The sequence below is a fragment of the Nothobranchius furzeri genome, chromosome 5 (genome assembly GCF_043380555.1).
Source record: "Nothobranchius furzeri strain GRZ-AD chromosome 5, NfurGRZ-RIMD1, whole genome shotgun sequence".
Classification (NCBI taxonomy): domain Eukaryota; kingdom Metazoa; phylum Chordata; class Actinopteri; order Cyprinodontiformes; family Nothobranchiidae; genus Nothobranchius; species Nothobranchius furzeri.
In genome coordinates this window covers 39,299,102-39,320,538 of record NC_091745.1, presented here as the reverse complement: position 1 = coordinate 39,320,538, position 21,437 = coordinate 39,299,102, and the positions used below count along the sequence as shown (strand labels likewise).

The window sequence follows — 21,437 nt, the reverse complement described above, 5'->3', positions numbered from 1 at the left end:
CTGTTTTAAGTTGTGCTGCAATAAGGCAGGTTTGAATCTGTTCAGTCTAAAACTTTTTATCTTGCTTAGAAGATCATTTTATACCCAATAAAGCCACAAGACAATGCATCTGAAATTATAGTAGTAGTATTTAAATGTACACATATACACATGAGCTTAAATGTACAGAAGAAGCAACAAGTAAAGGACGAAGGAATACATCAAACCTGAGGGAAAACGTAATGGAAGTGAAAAGAGAAGAAGGTCTGAAGAAGTTTCTGACATTTGAAAGGAGATGAAAAAGTGAAAAGAAGGTAAGGTGAGGCAAGTGTGTGTGTGTGTGTGTGTGTGTGTGTGTGTGTGTGTGTGTGTGTGTGTGTGTGTGTGTGTGTGTGTGTGTGTGTGTGTGTGTGTGTAAGGGGAGGGGGTATGTGGCTGGAGCAGGCAGTCTAGGAGGGCTGGATAACATCTTTAATATTTGATAACAGGCTTCTCCAGGTAATGCAAACACTTCTACCAATAAGAGAAGAAAATGCGGCGTGAGTACACCGGTCTCGCAGGACGTCTCCCATCGAGACACCTCAAGGTGATCTTGCATTTCAACCAGAGAATCCTCTGAATTCACAGCTGTCACAGCAGGAACTCGTGTGTGGAAATCCAAAAATACGACAGTGCAAAACATTCGTAAATAAATCATGAAATTTTTACTTTGGAGAAAAATCTCCAAGAACTCACGCTGAAAGTAATCGCATGAAATTGTATGAATCTGCAGGGAGGTGAATAAATAAGATTAAAGTCCATTTTTTTAGTTTCCGGCGTATTAATCCTCTTAGTCTTGGTGATCATCACAGCATTTTGCAGACTTTTTCTGTAATTACATTGCACAATGACATTTCCAGACCCAAACAGAGAGCGTGTGTCTCGTAAACAAAGGTGTTTCATTACGCCCCAAAATCGTAACAAACGAGCTTCCTAGAGTGTAATCTCCCATCTGTATCAGCACGACGCAAAAGGCTACAGTGGCATTTTGTAAGTATGTGCTGCAGGCAAAGAACCGGATGCTCTAATATATCCTGACTTTAATAAGGAGAGAGAAAAAAACGTTGGGATTTAAAGACAGCTTCTGAAATGACGTGTATCCTGTTGTTTTATTTTTACTTCAGTGATAAGAAGAGTCTCCTCTCCTACTCTTAGGGCCATGATTGTTTAACAACACGGAAAATCACTGAAAGTCCACAGTGGATAGGCTGGATTTGCAATAAACTGCTATGGCTCTATGTGAAATAATAATTGCTCCTCGTGTTAAATCACGAATTAGCGACGATTAAAGGTATTATTTGGAATTCTGAGTTGATGAGCCACACCCAGCTCTGATTTCAGCCAGAGCTGTAGAAAACACTTCAATAGAGCCTGTCTGATAAAGCTCTGCTGACCAAAAAGAACACAGAGACCCATCCTCCATTCGCCAGAAATCTATCTTGATGATCCTTAAGATTTATAGGAAAATATTCAGCGGATTGAAGTGGAACTTTCTGAAAGGAGTGTGTCCCATCAATACAGCTGGTGTGTAAGTAACAGTGCCGTTCAGAAAAACATCATCAGTCCAATATGGTGGTGGTAGTGTGATGGTCTGGGGCTGCTTAGCTGCTCATTGTAACTGATGGAACCAGGAATTCTCTCCATCTCTAGGATCTGAAAACTAAACTTTGTTTTTACTCATTTGGTTGCTGAATTCAGAGATTTGTTGGCTGATCTGAAACATTTAAAGGTGTGCAACACTTGTTTAATCAATATATTTGCAGTGGTTTCTAGTAGGAATGAATGCCTTGGTTGTACTTGGAGGGGAAAAACCACTGGTGTGCCATTTCCAGGAACTAGAAGTGAGCCACATCACAGATGAGCTACAGATGGCAGGTTTTGGAGTCTTATTTCCTGATATTTGGACATCTCGCCCCAGATCAGATAACAGCAACACAACTGTACTGCTGACTTGCAACGTCGATGTTTTATCTCCATAAATAACAAGAGCCTGGAGGAGTTTCTGCTGTGTGGTGAAGTTGCTAATGCTAACAGTTATTTTAAACTTGCTGAGACATCCGATGCTTATTCCCGGACACTAAAACAACAACAACCTTCCCCGTCGCAAGTCAAAATGGGTGAGTCCATGAATGCTGTGACAGTGTGAAGTTGATCTGTCAGGCTTTTCAAATCCAAGAGTTTCACCATCTATCAGAAGCTAATGCAGAAGATGGGTGTAGGAGACTATTTTCATGTTCAGCCTGCATGAAAGACTGCGTGAGCGATTATAATCAGAAATAAGATTTTAAAAATGGTTTTTCAGTGTTCCACACTTTCAAGTGTCGAATAGTAAGAACAGAAGAAATGTGCTATCCATCCATCCATTTTCATCCACTTATCCGGAGTCGGGTCGCGGGGGCAGTAGCCTGAGTCGAGAGGCCCAGACTTCCCTCTCCCCAGCCACTTGGGCCAGCTCCTCCAGGGGAATACCAAGGCGTTCCCTGGCCAGGTGAGAGATATAGTCCCTCCACCGTGTCCTGAGTCTACCTTTAGGTCTCCTCCCGGTTGGACGTGCCCGGAAAACCTCACCAGGGAGGTATCCAGGAGGCATCCTGACCAGATGCCCGAGCCACCTCAACTGACTCCTCTCGATGTGGAGGAGCAGCGGGTCTACTCCAAGCCTCTCTCTGATCACAGAGCTTCCCACCCTATCTCTAAGGGAGAGCCCAGCCACTCTTCGGAGGAAACTCATTTCGGCCGCTTGTATCCGCGATCTCGTTCTTTCGGTCACTACTAGGGATGGGTACCTTTGACATTTGAATCGATCCGGTACTAATTACCGGTACCTAGGAATCGATACCGGTACTTAACGGTACCATTTTTCGATACTTTTGAGTGTTTATTATTTTAATTCTCTTTTATAATTAAATATATATTTTTCTCAATATATAACAATATTTGATAAATATCACGATAAATAACATATAACAGTTTGTATTTTAACATTGCCCTTGTAGTTTTATAAGCTGATAATTAAACTGAAGCAAACATCTTTACTGTGAACTAAATTTACTGTGTCTTCATTCCTTTTGCCGTCTTTTTTCATTTGATTTTTCCTACTGGGAAGTTAGAATTTCCGAGGAGAAAGCGAACGCACCATTAGCTGATAACAATGGTGGCAATGGAAGCTAACATATCAAGCTAACGATATCTTAAACAGTTTATTTAGCTGCTGGAGCAGATTAAAACGATGCCTCACACTTAGATCGTCACTGGTTTCGTCTTCACCCGTCACATTTAGTAAAGTGAAGCCAAACTTTAGAGCGCGTTCATGTTGTTCTAGTCGGAAATTCGGAGTTCCGAGGAGAAAGCGAACGCACCATTAGCGAAACGGAAGCTAATATATCAAGCTAATTATATTTACCTACCGGAGCAGATTAAGATGAGGATGTCTCATTTAGATAGTTGTCGCTGGTTTCATCATCCAGTTACCCATCACATTTAGTGAAGTGGACCCAAGCTTTAGCCTGCGTTCTCTCTACCATGCTGCTCTGTTTACAACTGGTTCACAGCAAGCGACGATAAAACGCTCTTGCGCATGCGCAGCTGTCTTGGCAAGTTCTCGTTAGGATGGACGGGTACCGAAACCAGGCACCGTTTGAAATTACGTGAATCGGTGCTCGGTCGGTACTATGGAATTCGGTCGGTACCTTAAAAAGTACCGAATTCGGTACCCATCCCTAGTCACTACCCAAAGCTCATGACCATAGGTGAGGATCGGGACGTAGATCGACCAGTAAATTGAGAGCTACACCTTCTGACTCAGCTCTATCTTCATCACGACAGACCGGTACAACGCCCACATCACTGCAGATGCAGCACCAATCCACCTATCGATCTCACGCTCCAGTTTTCCCTCACTCGTGAACGAGACCCCGAGATACTTAAACTCCTCCACTTGGGGCAGGAACTCATCCCTTATCTGGAGAAGGCATTCTACCCTTTTCTGAATCAAGAAGAAATGTGCACGGAGGCAAATACCTTAAAGCTGAAACTCTGGTGGAACTTTTCTGGCTCCAAAAGACTTTTGTTGGTTTTTTCTTAGCCTCTGTTTCCTTTGCTGGTTAACACCTATCTCCCTTTCATGTGTTCTCTAGAGGAACGCTGTAAGACAAGACTCACTGCCATTCCACAGTGGATGAGGGTTTGACTGCGGAGGGATTAGCGACGTAAGCCATGGTGTTTGTGACTTTGCGGGGGCAGTTTGTTTTGCTCTCCTTGTGCTCAGAAACAGTATGAGGTCAGTTAAGCTAAACCCAGAGAGAACAAACCTTCAGCTGTAGTAGATGGTGGGATACAACAGGATACATTTGATCTAATGGTGCCAATGGCAGGTGATCAAATCCCCAATATTAGCAAATGTAATCCAATCAATTTGAACAGTATGTTCCCCCCAACTGGAGATAAAAGCTAGACCATTAGCACTTTAAGCTGTTCTATTAAAAGGCTGTACAGTCAATGCGAATTTATCTGTTAGGCCCGTCTTCCTCTCCTGTTCCGTTTGGTCTCTTCCTCCTCCTCCACCTCCTCCTCCTCATAAACCCATTATAAACCTCCTTCTCCTTGCTGGAGCCGTTCAATGGCAGCTGCATCATGAATTCTGAGTCACCTATGAGCCATCGGTACAGTTAGACAAGAGAGAACTCAAATCCACAGAGGAAACTGGAAGACGGACGATGAACCATTTACAAACACACAGAGACAAATACAATGAGATTTTGTCTCACAAATATCTAGTGAGAGACTGATACTTGTGCATGAATGTTTGATGAAGTTCTAACTTTGCCTGGAGCTGACATATGGCCTGTTTCCACCATCGGAATGAAATGTTATCGTACCTTTGTAACATGTGCATGTCCCATTTCACTGGGCTGGCCTGAAAGGACTATTTTCTAGCCCACTTCAAGGACCTAACAGAGGACCTGGACAAGGGTTTGTGCTCGTAAAGGCCCGATAAAGTCGCTGGGCAGGACTTATGTCATGATGATTGGTTGGAACTCAGTACGAAATGACATCAGCAGATGTCACCAAAACAAGCAACATTTGTACAATTGGACAAGTTGAGGGTGAAGCGGAATGAAAGGAAAAGAAAAGAAGCTGTTTCGAAATCGCCATTTCTACACCTCTAAAGCCAAAAACTCAGTAAAAATTCAAGGCACTCCAACAGAGCACTAAAACAAACTGTGCTTCTTCTGATCATTGAACGCTGCATTTTAAATCACACAGCTGACTGAATATAAGTTTTACCGTCAATAATGTCCGTGGACACCAGTTGGCACCGATCAGTGACATCACTCACTGCCGGAGCATGGTGGTTATGATGGGTCTAGCAAAGTCCCGAAAGGGTTAGGAGACACAAAAGCTGAGAGGACTGAGCTGCTCACTTTTTTCTTTCCCAAAAAATTCCCAGAACTCCTTCGGCGGAAACACAGCTCCAGAATTCCAGGAGGCAAAATGTGATTGTGGGGTTTAACTGAATATTTGGTGTGAAAAAGTTAAAACAAGCAAGCGTATGACTTTTTCTATGGCTTGATCTTGCATCAACTTTATTTTCCTTTCTGATCCAACTTAGCTTTGTATGGCTAATTGTTTTCCTAAACTCTGCTAACACTATCCTCCAGGGCATTTGCCATCTGCTCTAGTGGAGTATTACACGGATTACAATGTAAAGAATCCCAGAGATGATCTAGTCCTGAAACTCACTGGTTGTTGCTCTGTACAAGAAACCTTGGAAAAGTCTCCATGTAGGTTTGACTCTGAATGATCGTTTGTGTAGTCAGAACTTGATTCTTCACTATTTCACAAGTAAACATGAAGGAATGTTCATCCAACAGTTTGTTATATGTCTCTACAACAAAAGCTGTTTTATCCCTACTCTGAATAATAACACACAACATTCCTGAGTTTTACTGGTAGAAATATGAGAAACAGTAATGGTAAATGGTCTGTATTTGTATAGCGCCTTCTTAGGGTTCTACAACCCCCCGAGGTGCTTTACAACACAATCAGTCATTCACCCATTCACGCACACATTCACAAACTGGTGAGGATGAGCTACGATGTAGCCACAGCTGCCCTGGGGCTCACTGACTGAGGCGAGGCTGCCGAGCACTGGCGGCACCGGTCCCTCCGACCACCACCAGCAGGCAAGGTGTGTCAGCATGCAACAAAAGGAAAGAAATTGAATAAAATGTCGTGTTTGCATTTACAGTGTAATTCAATGGCACTTATGCTAACTGTGAGTTCCTGTTTTATGTAACTTTATTTAGGATTTATGTACTCTTAAAGTGGCAGTGTGTAGTTTCCTGCCACTAGGGGGTAGGGCATACACACATTTCAAGGTTATTTTGCACCATATCACCCTGACTGTCGCTAGTTTAAAAACATTACGGTAAATGTTACATGTGGAGCAGAAAGCATGTAACAACGCCGTGAGTCCTCAGACTTTGATGGTCCCTCGATTAATTCCATCGAGAGAATGCAATGCTAACTGTAGTTTTCTGGTGTTGTACTTTCTGGATCTGCTTGGCGTATTGTGCTTGGCGATGGCAAAATCATTCTATGGCAATACCATGTGGTAACATAACTTCCATAGTTCATACGCCCAGCCAATCCCCTAGTTCCAGATCTATGTGAAAAAACAGAATTGAAAAAGAGATAGAACATTTCTTGGTTGAGAGGTATTGCTAAGGTATGTTGATGTCATCGACAGGCACAGGACCACAAGCCGGCCAGAATGAAGCATGGTGTCTAATATGGTTTCTCCCACGCACTTTAGACCCGGTTTTTATGGTTACACGGTACGAAGCCGCCAATATTTTTCAATAACTGGGCATCATTTTATTAATTTTCAACAATGTTTCAATGGATATTTCCAGAGATTACTGGTAAAAATGCATGCTGTCTTTTTTAATTGACAGTGTGTATTTCCCTGGCAATAAGGGGCAGTACATATTTAAATCATTGCAACCAAGAAGTATTTTTGTGTTCGAGGAAGACCTTGCCAAGGCCAACCCGTTACGTCAAAAATCCCTGGGAGCGCGACCTCCAGCAAAATGAGAAGCACATCAGCGTCACTTTCATCACTGGCAACACGTGAAGAGGTAAATGTTTAAAGTCTTTAAAAATGGCAACATTTTTGTAACCGTTTGTTACGAATCATTAAATGTGTTTGTCCTCGCAGGCTCACATAGAAGGAAACGTGGCGTCTAACATGCGTCGCCCAGAGACCCAATTTTTATGATTATTTTATAATGTATGTTTGAAAACTTTTGACTGATGACGCGCAGGCGTATGGCAAGCCAAATGAGCATTTATTCTGATATCAGGATATCAGCCAGAATTGTCATGAACATGTAAGCCATTTCTGTCCACTAGTTAACTAGTTAGCCATGTTTGTGTCAACTAGTTAAATAGTGACAGCCTAAATGTCAACTAGTTAACTAGTAAGGCCTAAATTCTCTCTAGTTAACTAGTTAAAATGTTTCATATCTTACTAGTTAACTAGTATTGCTCAGTGTGTTCACTAGTTAACTAGTGGACAGATCAATGTCCACTAGTTAACTAGTTAAAACACATTTAGTTTTTACTAGTCAACTAGTAAGGTACAAAAACTCGTACTAGCTGACTACTGAATGTAAAAATCCCACTTGTTAACTTTGCCCAATTTGGCCAGCCGCTTGAGCATTAATTCTGATATCTTGTCAACAGGTCAACTAGTTAACTAGTGAGGGTCAAACTGTACACGCTAGTTAACTAGTGAACACATTTTGACCTTCACTAGTTAACTAGTTGACACAAAAATGGCTCATTAGTTAACTAGTAAAGGCCAAAATGCATACCAGTCAGCTAGTTGAAGGTATTTGTGTCTCACTAGTTAACTAGTCAGGGTCAAAATGAGCCCACCAGTTAACTAGTGGGAGACGGAAATGTTCACTAGTTAACTAGTGAACACATTTTGGCTTCACTAGTTAACTAGGTGACACAAAATGGCTCACTAGTTAACTAGTAAAGGCCAAAATGCATACCAGTCAGCTAGTTGAAGGTTTTTGTGTCTCACTAGTTAACTAGTGATGGCCAAAATGTGCACACCAGTTAACTAGTGACAGAAGAAATGCCCACTAGTTGACTAGTGAACACATTTTGGCTTCCTAGTTAACTAGGTGACACAAAAATGGCTCACTAGTTAACTAGTAAGGGCTAAAATGCATACCAGTCAGCTAGTTGAAGGTTTTTGTGTCTCACTAGTTAACTAGTGACAGTTCAAAGTGTCCACATGTTCACTAGTGAAGGCAAAACTCCTAACTAGTTAAGTAGTTGGAGTAGGGCAGTGCCACTAGTTAACTAGTGAACCATTAATGACTCACTAGCTAGCTAGTTGATTGTAGCAGGCTCACTAGTTACCTAGTTGATGCATCCATTGTCCAAACTAGTTAACTAGTGAGGACATAAATGTATACTAGTAAACTAGTTCAAGCCTACATTCACACTAGCTAGCTAGTTGCACAGAATTCTAATTAGGAGGCAGAGAATTTCTCAAATTGAGGCTTTCTATTGGCTCACTATGTTAAAATAAAATATGACAACCAATCACAGTGCGGAATTTTGCAAAATCCAACCCCAAACATTTGCATGCGGCACACAAGTTAACATGCTGGCCAGAGGAACCTCAGCTAGTAAACTAGTAGTGGCTTCAGTGTGACACTTACATGTAAACTTGTGAAGGCGGAACTACTCACTAGTTAACTAGAGAGGGTACAAATGTCCACTAGTTAACTAGTGAGGTGCAAAATAAGTGTCACTAGTTCACTAGTGGGCCCCAAAACGCCCACAAGTTAACTAGTAAGGTGTGGATATGCTCACTAGTTAACTAGTGAGGTGCAGATTTGCTCACTAGTTAACTAGTGCACCCTTAAGCGCCCACTAGTTAACTAGTAAGGTGCAAAAAAGCATCACTAGTTAACTAGTAAGGTGCAGATATGCTCACTAGTTAACTAGTGGGCCCCAAAACACCAACTAGTTAACTAGTAGGGTGCGGATTTGCTCACTAGTTAACTAGTGAGGCGCAGATATGCTCACTAGTTAACTAGTGACGTGCAGATTTGCTTACTAGTTAACTAGTGAGGCGCAGATATGCTCACTAGTTAACTAGTAAGGTGCAAAAAAGCATCACTAGTTAACTAGTAAGGTGCAGATATGCTCACTAGTTAACTAGTGGGCCCCAAAACACCAACTAGTTAACTAGTAGGGTGCGGATTTGCTCACTAGTTAACTAGTGAGGCGCAGATATGCTCACTAGTTAACTAGTGACGTGCGGATTTGCTTACTAGTTAACTAGTGAGGCGCGGATATGCTCACTAGTTAACTAGTGAGGTGCGGATTTGCTCACTAGTTAACTAGTGAGGTGCGGATTTGCTCACTAGTTAACTAGTGAGGTGCGGATTTGCTCACTAGTTAACTAGTGAGGTGCGGATTTGCTCACTAGTTAACTAGTGAGGTGCAGATATGCTCACTAGTTAACTAGTGAGCATATCTGCACCTCACTAGTACCTCACTAGTTAACTAGTGAGCATATCTGCACCTCACTAGTTAACTAGTGAGGTGCGGATTTGCTCACTAGTTAACTAGTTGCATCTAAAAACACATACAAGCTGACCATTTTTGTCCACTAGTTAACTAGTGGAACAATTGAAATTTCACCAGTTTACATGTGTGGCAGTGCAGCAGCTCACTAGTTAACTAGTGCCTGAAACACAAATTATGCATATTCTAATGAGAAGGCGGGCAGAAGACTCCTGTTGGGTATAAGAATCCCACCCAGTCTAAAAACGTATGTGCTGTGGCCTCACAATCTGATGGGTGTCCCTGAGCGCCAAGGCTTGCACTCATTAGTCATGGTTTGACACCTACTGGTTGGTCGTTGCGGCGGGTTCGAATCCCGCAGATGGCATTCCGCAATTGCTGTAACATTATTTATTTTCTCTTTGTGTTGTAATGTTCAAAGTTTTATTGTTTTACTGCTTTTATTCCCCCCTCCCAAATCAAGTAAAGCACCTCGTTTGGTGTCGTGTAAGGGAGATCAGTTGGCGAGTTCAAGTCCCATTGAGGAGAATTGGAATTTAGTGTGCCAGTAATTTTATTGTAGTTCATTTTTGTTTGGTATTGAAAGTTTGGTATTGAAAAAGGCTATATTAAAAATAATTATTGATATATATATATATATATATATATATATATATATATATATATATATATATATATATAAATATATCTCCATCCATCCATCCATCCATCTTCCCAAGAAATAGATCAAATGACACTGAGGGAAAAAACTGTGGTTATTTTGGAGAGGGTGCTGGCTGCAAAACCACAAAGGCGGAGCTGCACCCCGCCCATTCACGCAAACTCAGCCTAGCCCACTGACTTCCGTTTTTGTTTTCAACTTTATCGCAAACTGACCTGACCCACATGAATTACGGCTGTTACTAGTTTACAGTCGTTAATGCTATGTTCTATACTCCAATTAAACAAGATAAATATAACTTGCTACATGACAAAGACTGAATATATCTCGAAATGAAAAGGTTTCTTTTAGCGAATATCTGCCTACAGCTGGTCTAATAAAAGTGGTGTACAACAGCACTTCAGTCTATTGAACGGCCTCTGGTAGTCTAGTGGTAAAATCGTCTGAGTTGGTTTTTGCTTTCCCCTCAGCTGATGCTGGTTCGATTCTCGGTGGGGTCATCAGCAGTCTATTTAGCCACATTCAATTTGTTTATATTTTAGTTGTAATGTTTCTTTTCAGCAAAATATTTATGTCGCTAAAAGTTCTTTGAATTTGGTCGTTCCTAAACAGCATTTTAGTTGAAACTCTGCTCACAAATGGACTCACACTGGCTAAATAAACGAATAAATAAATAAATAAACACATTATATGTTAAACGGTATACCAGTAAATTGTTGTAAACATAGTACTGGCAAGTGTAGCTAGAAATGAAGAAAAGAGGTTGTAAACTACCTAAAACTTACACTACTGGGAGGCGAAACAGCATGTCAACCTGACTCCATAACCACTACACCACCACATCTGTTATAAATCAAGTGGCGTTACATGTAATTGTGCTGCCCAGTGTGTCTCTGAGATGGGATGTATGGTTTATTGGCGGTGTCTCAGTAGAAGTCATTTCAGAAATAATTTGTCAGAAAATTCACAGAATATCCAGATTTGAGAACCAAGACCAGACCCGCTTCGGGGGAGGAGACCAAATTGAAGCTGAGATGGGAGGAAAATGCATGAATGAGGCTAAAAATGGCTTTGGCGTGTTTCTTATGAGGAAATGACAATATAACATGATTAAAAGTTCCAAAAGTTAGATTTTTAATTATATGGAACCTTTACAAAAACTGTTCAATTAACTTCTCAACTCCGTCCTCAATCTCGCATTTTTTAGCTACAACACCCTCTTTGGTTCCAGAATGCTATCAAGTCTGACAACTGGAAGGAATTAGACTGACTCTAATGGAATGGGCGGGGCTGATTCTGGAATGGGCGGGGCTGACTCTGGTGCAGCTCCACCTTCTGGTGCAGCTCCGCCTTTGTGGTTCTGCAGCGAGCACCACTTGTTATTTTGAGCTAGTACCAGAAGACAGTGTAACCTTTTTTAGTTCTCTCCAGTCAAAACAAAACTTTAGACTTTTTTCTTTTTTAAATTTAACAGGGAACAGCAATCAATTGAACAGGGAACTGCAACCAGTAGTCACACAACAAAATAAAATCACACAAACAAAATAAAGTTACTCTCCTTTTTTCTTGGTGTCTGAAAAGGGCAGGGAAAACCATCAGACTCCAGTCACCCATCGAATGGACTCTTCACCCTCCTGCCCTCTGGGAAGCGCTACAGGAGCCTATGGACTAAGACTACCAGGTCCCGAAACAGTTTCTTCCCCACAGCTGTCAGACTCCTAAACTCTGCCTGCTGACATAACACCCCAAACCAGCAGCACCCTACATAAACTCTGTAGAAACAAGAAAGCCCTGGAAATCGATGCAGAGCGTCGCGGGATAGGCCTGACTGGTCATATATATTACCTCTCATGACACTGACCTCTGACCCTATGAACTTGTGTATGTGATGAGTTTATTTACCTTTGATAGGGAGTTATGACCTCTGATTTTGTCAAAATCCTTCAACCCGTTCAGGAGATATTGCACACAAAAGCCAAATTTTCATATATACGGCCTCACACAACCTTGACCTTTGACCCTATGAGGTTTTGTACCTCATGAGTTTATTTACCTTAGATAGGGAGTTCTCACCTGCGATTTGGTCAAAGTATTTCAACCTGTTCAGAAGATATTGCACACAAAAACCAATTTTTCATATATACGGCCTCACACGACCTTTACCTTTGACCCTATGAGGTTGTGACCTGATCAGTTTATCTACCTTTGATAGGGAGCTATCACCTCTGATTTGGTCAAAATCATTCAACCCGTTCAGGCAATTTTTGATATATATATGACCTCACACAACCTTGACCTTTGACCCTATGACATTGTGTTCCTAATCAGTTCATGTACCCTTCATAGTAATAAAATACACAGGCGAGGGTCCGACTCTCTGGAGGACGCCATGTTGGATTTTATGTTTATTTAGCTGTATTTATGGTTTTGCTGGTGGTTTTTGACTCCTTTGAAAACTGTGCAACAACACTCTTCTTCTTCCTTTTCTCGTGTGTTATTTGGCGGATGGCACTCAACATAAAAAGATGCATTTCTCAAACAATTAATGTATTGGAGCGTGAACCTGAGTCATTAATCTCATATCCTAATTTGAGAGTTACAGCTAGAGTCCAGAGAGTTTTGTTGGCTTTATGAGCATTAGTTAGTAAGGTCCTCACTTGAACAAAAAATACAGCTTGTTTGCAGTGACTTTGGTATTTACTACCCCCTATTGCCAGAAATCTACACACTTTCCCTTTAAGCGCGTTGTCTCTTTAAGACTGGTCCTGGGTGACATTGGAGTTTACAGCGAGGCCGTAGAAATTCTCTGTCTGGATATTTATTGTGGAGATTAATGGACTAAAATGGGTTGCTGCACCGTGACTGTCTTCTCCTTTTTTTGGAGAGTAAAAACTATATTTTGGTTTTTAAATGCTGCCGCTGCACCGTGTTAAGAAATCATATTACTGGTTGGTTCGAAATGGGTTGAAATGTTCACATTTCTTCTTTGCTTTACATGCTGATCACTAAAGCGTGCTTTAATTAATATTGCGTTTTCGTAAAACGTAAGAGCAAACAAGGGGGATTTTAATTGACAAAAATAATAAAATCAGCACATTTCCAAGCCAACTGCGGTTAACATTGGCACGTCGGCTTGAAAAATATCTCCTTTTTGCCGTAAATAACACACATTTCATAGCTGTTGTGGGTTATGTATGTGTTCATCAGTGCTTGAGAACTGTAACTTTGGGGAGCGGGTCGTAATTGTGGGCTTTTAATGCGGTGCTGTCTGTGGCGAGGTGTTGGTAGGGTCTGATCGGAGCTGCAGCCAGAGCGTTTCTCCCGACCAGCGGCTGCTGGGAGCTGGTCCACGGTGAAGCAGCCCACGCAGCCGAACGAGGGCTTCCCGGCTAAGAGCTGACCGCAGCGGCCCCGACGACCGCGGGCCAGCGACCCGAGAAATAACATGGGGAGTCCTGCTGCTGCCTGCTGTTGTTTGTTTTCCGTAGTAAATACCTGAATATGCAGAGACTCAACAGGTCATTCAGTTGTGTGGTATCATTCAGATGATCAAATGAAATGTTGCAACATTAATATCAGTTTACCTGATCTTGATCAATAATCACATTGATGAATTGGTGCATGAATAACTACAGACCCTGCTTCCTGCAGCAGCTTTTTCTGCTCTAGATTTATGATCTGCTATTTGTATATTTCAACGAAAAAGACGGAAATGGCATTAATTATTTAGATTTATTTGTGGATTTTTTTGTCGATGTTAACCCTGTTGTGTCTCAGTTCATGAAGCTGTTTTCAATGTTTCCCGCGATGCGAGCAGCTGATTGTGCAGCAGATGGCCGCGGACATGATCAATTTCGAAGTGCTAGTTCTGGATCAAGAGAAAGCCTGCTGTGCTGTGCCGATGATTTTATTTTGCGAGGATGGATTGAGGAAGGGGGACACACATGCTTAAATATCGACTGTCGGCAATAATCAGATTCATACTCATAAAATACTTGTTTACATGTTTTGTGTGTGTGTGTGTGTGTGTGTGTGTGTGTGTGTGTGTGTGTGTGTGTGTGTGTGTGTGTGTAACTCTGCCCACTAATCCGTTACGTATTTTGTTTCTTGTTGACATAAATACAAAAATTATGCAAAAGAAAAGAAGTGAAATAATGTACAAAACTAAAGTGTATGATCCAGTATCGAACCCGCGACCTTCACCATTGCAGGCGAACGCGTTAGTCACTAGACCACCAGCACTAGGTGCTACATCTCCCCGCAAATTCATACCTTTAAAACACTATGAGTGCTGGCAGGCTTTACAGCAACGTATGTAAAATAGAGCCTTTTTTATTATTATAAACTTGTCGCTTCCGTACAAATGTGAAACAATATATCTGACGGAGATTTCTGCGGAGTTTCTGCACTTTCCTGTCAACAGAAACAGACATGTTGTCTGCCGCTGCCTTCCGCCTCCAGGCTTTTTCAGACTAATAACTGAAAACTAAAGACTGCACACGTTATCTGAACAAAGATTACAGCAATACACCACAACTTTCTCGCTACAAATATCGTCAAAACATATTTATGTGCTCAAACGATCTTAGTTTATCAAATTTTCTCTTAGAACAGCCTGAACAGAGTCTGCCATACTTTCTCTGTTTCTCAGTCCTACATGGACCAATCACATAGCTGTTCTGCATTTCTTCATTTGCATGTAAAGGCCGGATTTGCTCACTAGCTAACTAGTGAGCAGTACAGCGGTCGAACTAGTTAACATGTTACACAGAATGCCAGCCAAGTGTGTATTTATTCAAATTCCACAAATTTACTAGTTTTAGGGGCATTTTTCTGCAGCTAGTTAACTAGTGACAGTGTTTTGTGTTCACTACTTAACATGTAAGGCTCAGTTTGCCCTCTATAAGCTAGTGAGAAAAAAATTATAATGCAGATATGCTCACTAGTTAACTAGTGAGTGCTTCCTGTCCCATTACAAGTGAACTAGAAAGGCCAAATATGTCAACTAGTTAACTAGTGAAGGTAAATTTGTCACTAGTTAACTAGTAAGAACACATTTTTACATAACAAGTAAACTAGATTGCTCCAAAAACAGCAACTAGTGTGCGTCTTGTGCGCACTAGTTAACTAGTGAGCATATCTGCACCTCACTAGTTAACTAGTGAGCATATCTGCACCTCACTAGTTAACTAGTGAGCAAATCCGCACCTCACTAGTTAACTAGTGAGCAAATCCGCACCTCACTAGTTAACTAGTGAGCAAATCCGCACCTCACTAGTTAACTAGTGTGCAAATCCGCACTTCACTAGTTAACTAGTGAGCAAATCCGCGCCTCACTAGTTAGCTAGTAAGCAAATCCGCACTTCACTAGTTAACTAGTGAGCATATCTGTGCCTCACTAGTTAACTAGTGAGCAAATCCGCACCCTACTAGTTAACTAGTTGGCGTTTTGGGGCCCACTAGTTAACTAGTGAGCATATCTGCACTTTACAAGTTAACTAGTGATGCTTTTTTGCACCTTACTAGTTAACTAGTGGGTGCTTTAGGGCACACTAGTTAACTAGTGAGCAAATCTGCACCTCACTAGTTAACTAGTGAGCAAATCCGCACATCACTAGTTAACTAGTGAGCATATCTGTGCCTCACTAGTTAACTAGTGAGCAAATCCGCACCCTACTAGTTAACTTGTTGACATTTTGGGGCCCACTAGTTAACTAGTGAGCATATCTGCACTTTACAAGTTAACTAGTGATGCTTTTTTGCACCTTACTAGTTAACTAGTGGGCGCTTTAGGGCGCACTAGTTAACTAGTGAGCAAATCTGCACCTCACTAGTTAACTAGTGAGCATATCCGCACCTTACTAGTTAACTTGTGGGCGATTTGGGGCCCACTAGTGAACTAGTGACACTTATTTTGCACCTCACTAGTTAACTAGTGGACATTTGTACCCTCTCTAGTTAACTAGTGAGCAGTTCTGCCTTCACAAGTTTACATGTAAGTGTCACACTGAAGCCACTACTAGTTCACTAGCTGAGGTTCCTCTGGCCAGCATGTTAACTTGTGTGCCGCATGCAAATGTTTGGGGTGGGATTTTACGAAATTCCGCACTGTGATTGGTTGTCATATTTTATTTTGACACAGAGAGCCAATAGAGAGTCTTAATTTGAGAAATTCTCCGCCTCCTAATTAGAATTCTGCGCAACTAGCTAGCTAGTGTGAATGTAGACTTGAACTAGTTTACTAGTATACATTTATGTCCTCACTAGTTAACTAGTTTGGACAATGGATGCATCAACTAGGTAACTAGTGAGCCTGCTGCCATCAACTAGCTAGCTAGTGAGCCATTAATGGTTCACTAGTTAACTAGTGGCACTGACCTACTCCAACTAGTTAACTAGTTAGGAGTTAAGCCTTCACTAGTTAACTAGTGTGCACATTTTGGCCATCAATAGTTAACTAGTGAGACACAAAAAACCTTCAACTAGCTGACTGGTATGCACTTTGGCCTTTACTAGTTAACTAGTGAGCCATTTATGTGACAACTAGTTAACTAGTGAAGCCAAAATGTGTTCACTAGTTAACTAGTGCACATTTATGTCTACCACAAGTTAACTAGTGTGCACATTTTGGCCATCACTAGTTAACTAGTGAGACACAAAAACCTTCAACTAGCTGACTGGTATGCATTTTGGTCTTTACTAGTTAACTAGTGAGCCATTTATGTGTCAACTAGTTAACTAGTGAAGCCAAAATATGTTCACTAGTTAACTAGTGCGCATTTATGTCTACCACAAGTTAACTAGTGTGCACATTTTGACCCTCACTAGTTAACTAGTGAGACAAATACCTTCAAGTAGCTGACTGCTATGCATTTCTGCTTTTACTAGTTAACTAGTGAGCAGTTTTTGTGTCAACTAGTTAACTACTGAAGCCTAAATGTGTTCACTAGTTAACTAGTGCGCATTTCTGCTGTCACTAGTTAACTAGTGGGCACATTTTCACCCTCGATATTTAACTAGTTGACACAAACATGTCTAACTAGTTAACTAGTGGACAGAAATGGCTTACATGTTCATGACAATTCTGGCTGATATCCTGATATCAGAATAAATGCTCATTTGGCTTGCCATACAGGCGGAACAACTGCACAGCTGATCATTTTATTGTCCAGGTCGTATTCTCATATGAAACAGGTACTTTCTTACATCAATGGTGATTAGATGCCAGACAGTACCTCACAGAGAGTGCAGATCTTTCAAGTGTAAATTGATGCGACAGCGGTCAACAGAAATGTCTCCCCAAGTCCACCCCGCCACTATATTGCAGGCCAGCACAAACAAGCAAATCCCAAACAATAGGTGCACGCTCATCATTATAACCACACCCACGGGGCAACCAACCACCTGAGGTGCAGAAGCACGTGAACACTCCGGCTCATTCACAAAAGGAAAACTACAAAACATGAGTGGCTCCTAGGGAGGGGTACCTTTGACATTTGAATCGATTTGGTACTAATTCCCGGTACCTAGGAATCGATACCGGTACTTAACGGTACCAATTTTCAATACTTTTGAGTGTTTATTATTTTAATTCTCTTTTATAATTAATTATATATTTTTCTCAATATATAACCATATTTGATAAATATCACGATAAATAACACACAACTGTTTGTATTTTAACATCGTCCTTGTAGTTTTATAAGCTGATAATTAAACTGAAGCAAACATCTTTACTGTGAACTAAATTTACTGTGTATCTTCATTCCTTTTGCCGTCTTTTTTCATTTGAGTTTTCCTACTGGGAAGTTAGAATTTCCGAGGAGAAAGCGAACGTACCATTAGCTGATAACAACGGTGGCAATGGAAGCTAACATATCAAGCTAACGTTATCTTAACAGTTTATTTAGCTACTGGAGCAGATTAAAACGATGATGCCTCACACTTAGATCGTTGTCACTGGTTTCATCTTCACCCAATCACCTGTCGCATTTAGTAAAGTGAAGCCAAACTTTAGAGCGCGTTCATGTTCTTCTAGTAGGAAATTCGGAGTTCCGAGGAGAAAGCGAACACACCAATAGCGAAACGGAAGCTAACATATCAAGCTAACGTTATCTTAAACGTTTTATTTACGTACCGGAGCAGATTAAGATGAGGATGTCTCACTTAGATCGTTGTCGCTGGTTTCATCATCACCCAGTTACCCATCACATTTAGTGAAGTGGACCCAAGCTTTAGCGTGCGTTCTTTCTACCATGCTGCTCTGTTTACAACTGGCTCGCAGCAACCGACGACACAATGCTCTTGCGAATGCGCAGCTGTCTTGGCAAGTTCTCGTTATGAAGGACGGGTACCGAAACGAGGCACCGTTTCAAATGAAGTGAATCGGTGCTCGGTCGGTACTATGGAATTTGGTCGGTACCTTAAAAAGTACCGAATTCGGTACCCATCCCTACTCCTACAGATTATATCTTACAAAGTTGCCAATACTTTTCAACAACTGGGCTTATTCATTTTCAACATTTCGATATTTCCAGAGATTAATGGTAAAAACTACACATTGTCTCTTTAAGATATGCGGTTATATCTCTTTGGGTGTTTGGGTCCTATTGTGTTAGATGTCTGCTTCCAGTTTTGCTTCTCCATTTAATATTCTGTTTTTCAGGCTCGTTTTTGTTACTAGATGACTTTTTTATTTGTTCCTAGACCTGCTTCTGCTGTCTGCTTTCAAGGTCCTTCATACAGGGACAGAATAGTCAGAAAGGCTTTTCTTCTCAACAAATGTAAAAAGAAAACAGGCGGTTTACACATTTTAATGGAATCAAGCACTTATTTCAGATTGGTTTGGGTTTTAGTACAAGTCAGAAACAGTTTCAGATTCCGATGAATCATTAACAAAAGTGTATTTTCTCTGTACTCCGCTGACACGAGTTAATATTGGTCCTTGTTTAAAAAACGGAATAAACTCATAAAAAGGGATGAAATAAAATGATTAGATAAATATGAAGTACTGACTTTGACACCTTTACAGATTTTAGTTTACCGTTGCTTTAAAACCAGCTCCGCTTCCAGCAGCTACAGCTCCAACATACAGTATGAACACGTTAATAATGCACGAGAGTCGTGTACACTAATAACTCTGTCAGTCAGAGGGCTCTAAAGCAGTGCAGTCACAACACCCTGCTGCAGATATTAATGTCATTCCATTTCAGTTGGATTTTTCATGCAGAACTTTAGATCGGGTTGTACCAGTTCTTACACACAAAGGATTTATTTGAAGTCCAAGACAAGAAAAAGGTCCTTTTCAATGCTTCAGAGCATGTGTTTAAGCGAATGAAGAAACCACCAAATCGAAAAGCTGACAAAACAGCCCTGTCACTCAGTTTCAGGCCGCTTAGACATCTACAAAAATCCAGTGAGTCATTTGAATTTGCAGTTATGTTACATTCTACTGATTCAGATGATAAATATACAGCTGTACCGCGTTTATCTTTATCAACGTCCCGTCTTTTGAATCACCACTTTAAGGGGAATGGCTTTGAATCAAGAAATAAGGAATAATAAACTAAAACTGGGATTCCGACAGGTAAACCTGTTAGAAAAAATATCACATTTATACAAGAAGCTGTGTCTAATGTTAGCCTCTAAAGCCGAGAAAGAAGAGTAAGAGGATGCTGCTAAATGAGCCGGGAAGGGTTTGGTCCTGGATCTCTGAGATGGAGTGGTTGTATCTGCTCCAGGCTTGGGTTGCACAACTCAAGTCCTACATTGTCACATAAATATTATAACCAACGTCTGCAGAATGACTTCTACGAATACACACAGACAACCAAAAGGACAGTAAGAGACTGGGAAAAATAGAGTTCAGCTGCAACATTCAGCTGGTCGGGTCAGAATTTGGTGTAACCAACATGAAAGCATGGATCCATCCTGCCCCGTATCAGCGCTTCAGGTCGTGTAATGGGTGTGGTGTTTGGACACCTTAGTACCACTTGAGCCTGGTTTAAACGCCACAGCCTACCAGAGCATTGTTACTGACCATGTCCATCCCTTTATCACCACGAGGACCCATCTTCTGATGACTATCCTAAGAGGTTCGAATGAAGGCAACTGAACTTCTGTGCTTCCTTGTAGATGTGTTGCTTCTCATCCAAGGAGCTTTGCCAGTTCTGACTGGAATGTGGAAGTCCAGATTATAAACTGTAGCTGTCTATTGTTTCTTGATGAGCTGAAACTACCTATGAATACCCCTCCTCTGTGCCCCCTGAGGAGTCATTGAAGTCTTTAGGTTCTACTGTGTGGGAGTGGTGTTTAGATTAGATGCAGGAAAGTGTCCACGGACCAGAACCTCTGAGTGCTGTTTTCACCTCCATGTTGCACCTACTGTATGACAGATGGCTTAAGGTGGTTTTTTTTGGGGGGGGGGGGTTGAACCCAGTACCAGTAAGGTGTGTATAAAAACAGTCGGTGTTTTCATCTTGAATAAGAACCAATAACAAAGTAAGCTTTCTTCATATGAACCAAAAGCATAAAAACGTATCAGAGTGGTCGCGCTGCTTCAGCTACTGCATTAGCAGTAAAGCCTCCTTGAGCAAGTGTTGTGTTTTATGTTGTTTATTCCTGTTAACGTTGTTTACTTTATTCCCAGACTGGATCAAGGTGGCAGAGAGGTATCCACATGAATCTACCCTCAGGTTTGTAGTATAAGAACTATTATTTACACAGTGAAGGTCACAATTCGCAGGCCTGAGCAGAATTTAATTAAGTCAGGGGGATTGGCAGCTCTTGATAAAATGCACACTACTCAACCTAATTGCTTTTTGACAGCTCAGCAGAGTTTGCAGAAAGAAGATATTGGATTAATAAATGGAAAACCCCCCGCGTTCACCTATCCAAGCCATAAAAAGAACATCCGGCAGCTGCAGCGCGAGTCAGTCAGCGTCTGTGACAAGCGTGCGACGATGCGCCATGGAGATGGTTTTGGATGTGGCTGAAGCCTCAGCGGGTAAAAACTCCACCGGGCATCCCCATGTCGCATCTGGTTAGGTTCCTCAAGCGTTAACAATGGTTCCATTCACAGGGGAGTCAGGACTAATTAAACTGCAAATGCAAGTAATTAACACCAGATTCACCTTGA

General features: G+C 41.4%; 1 protein-coding gene across 4 annotated transcripts in view; it reads right to left on the bottom strand.

Annotated features, from left to right (window-relative positions):
- The window catches only part of ptprub (protein tyrosine phosphatase receptor type Ub), a 337,198-nt gene that overhangs the window by 128,090 nt on the left and 187,671 nt on the right, over window positions 1-21,437 (bottom strand). The window lies entirely within an intron of this gene.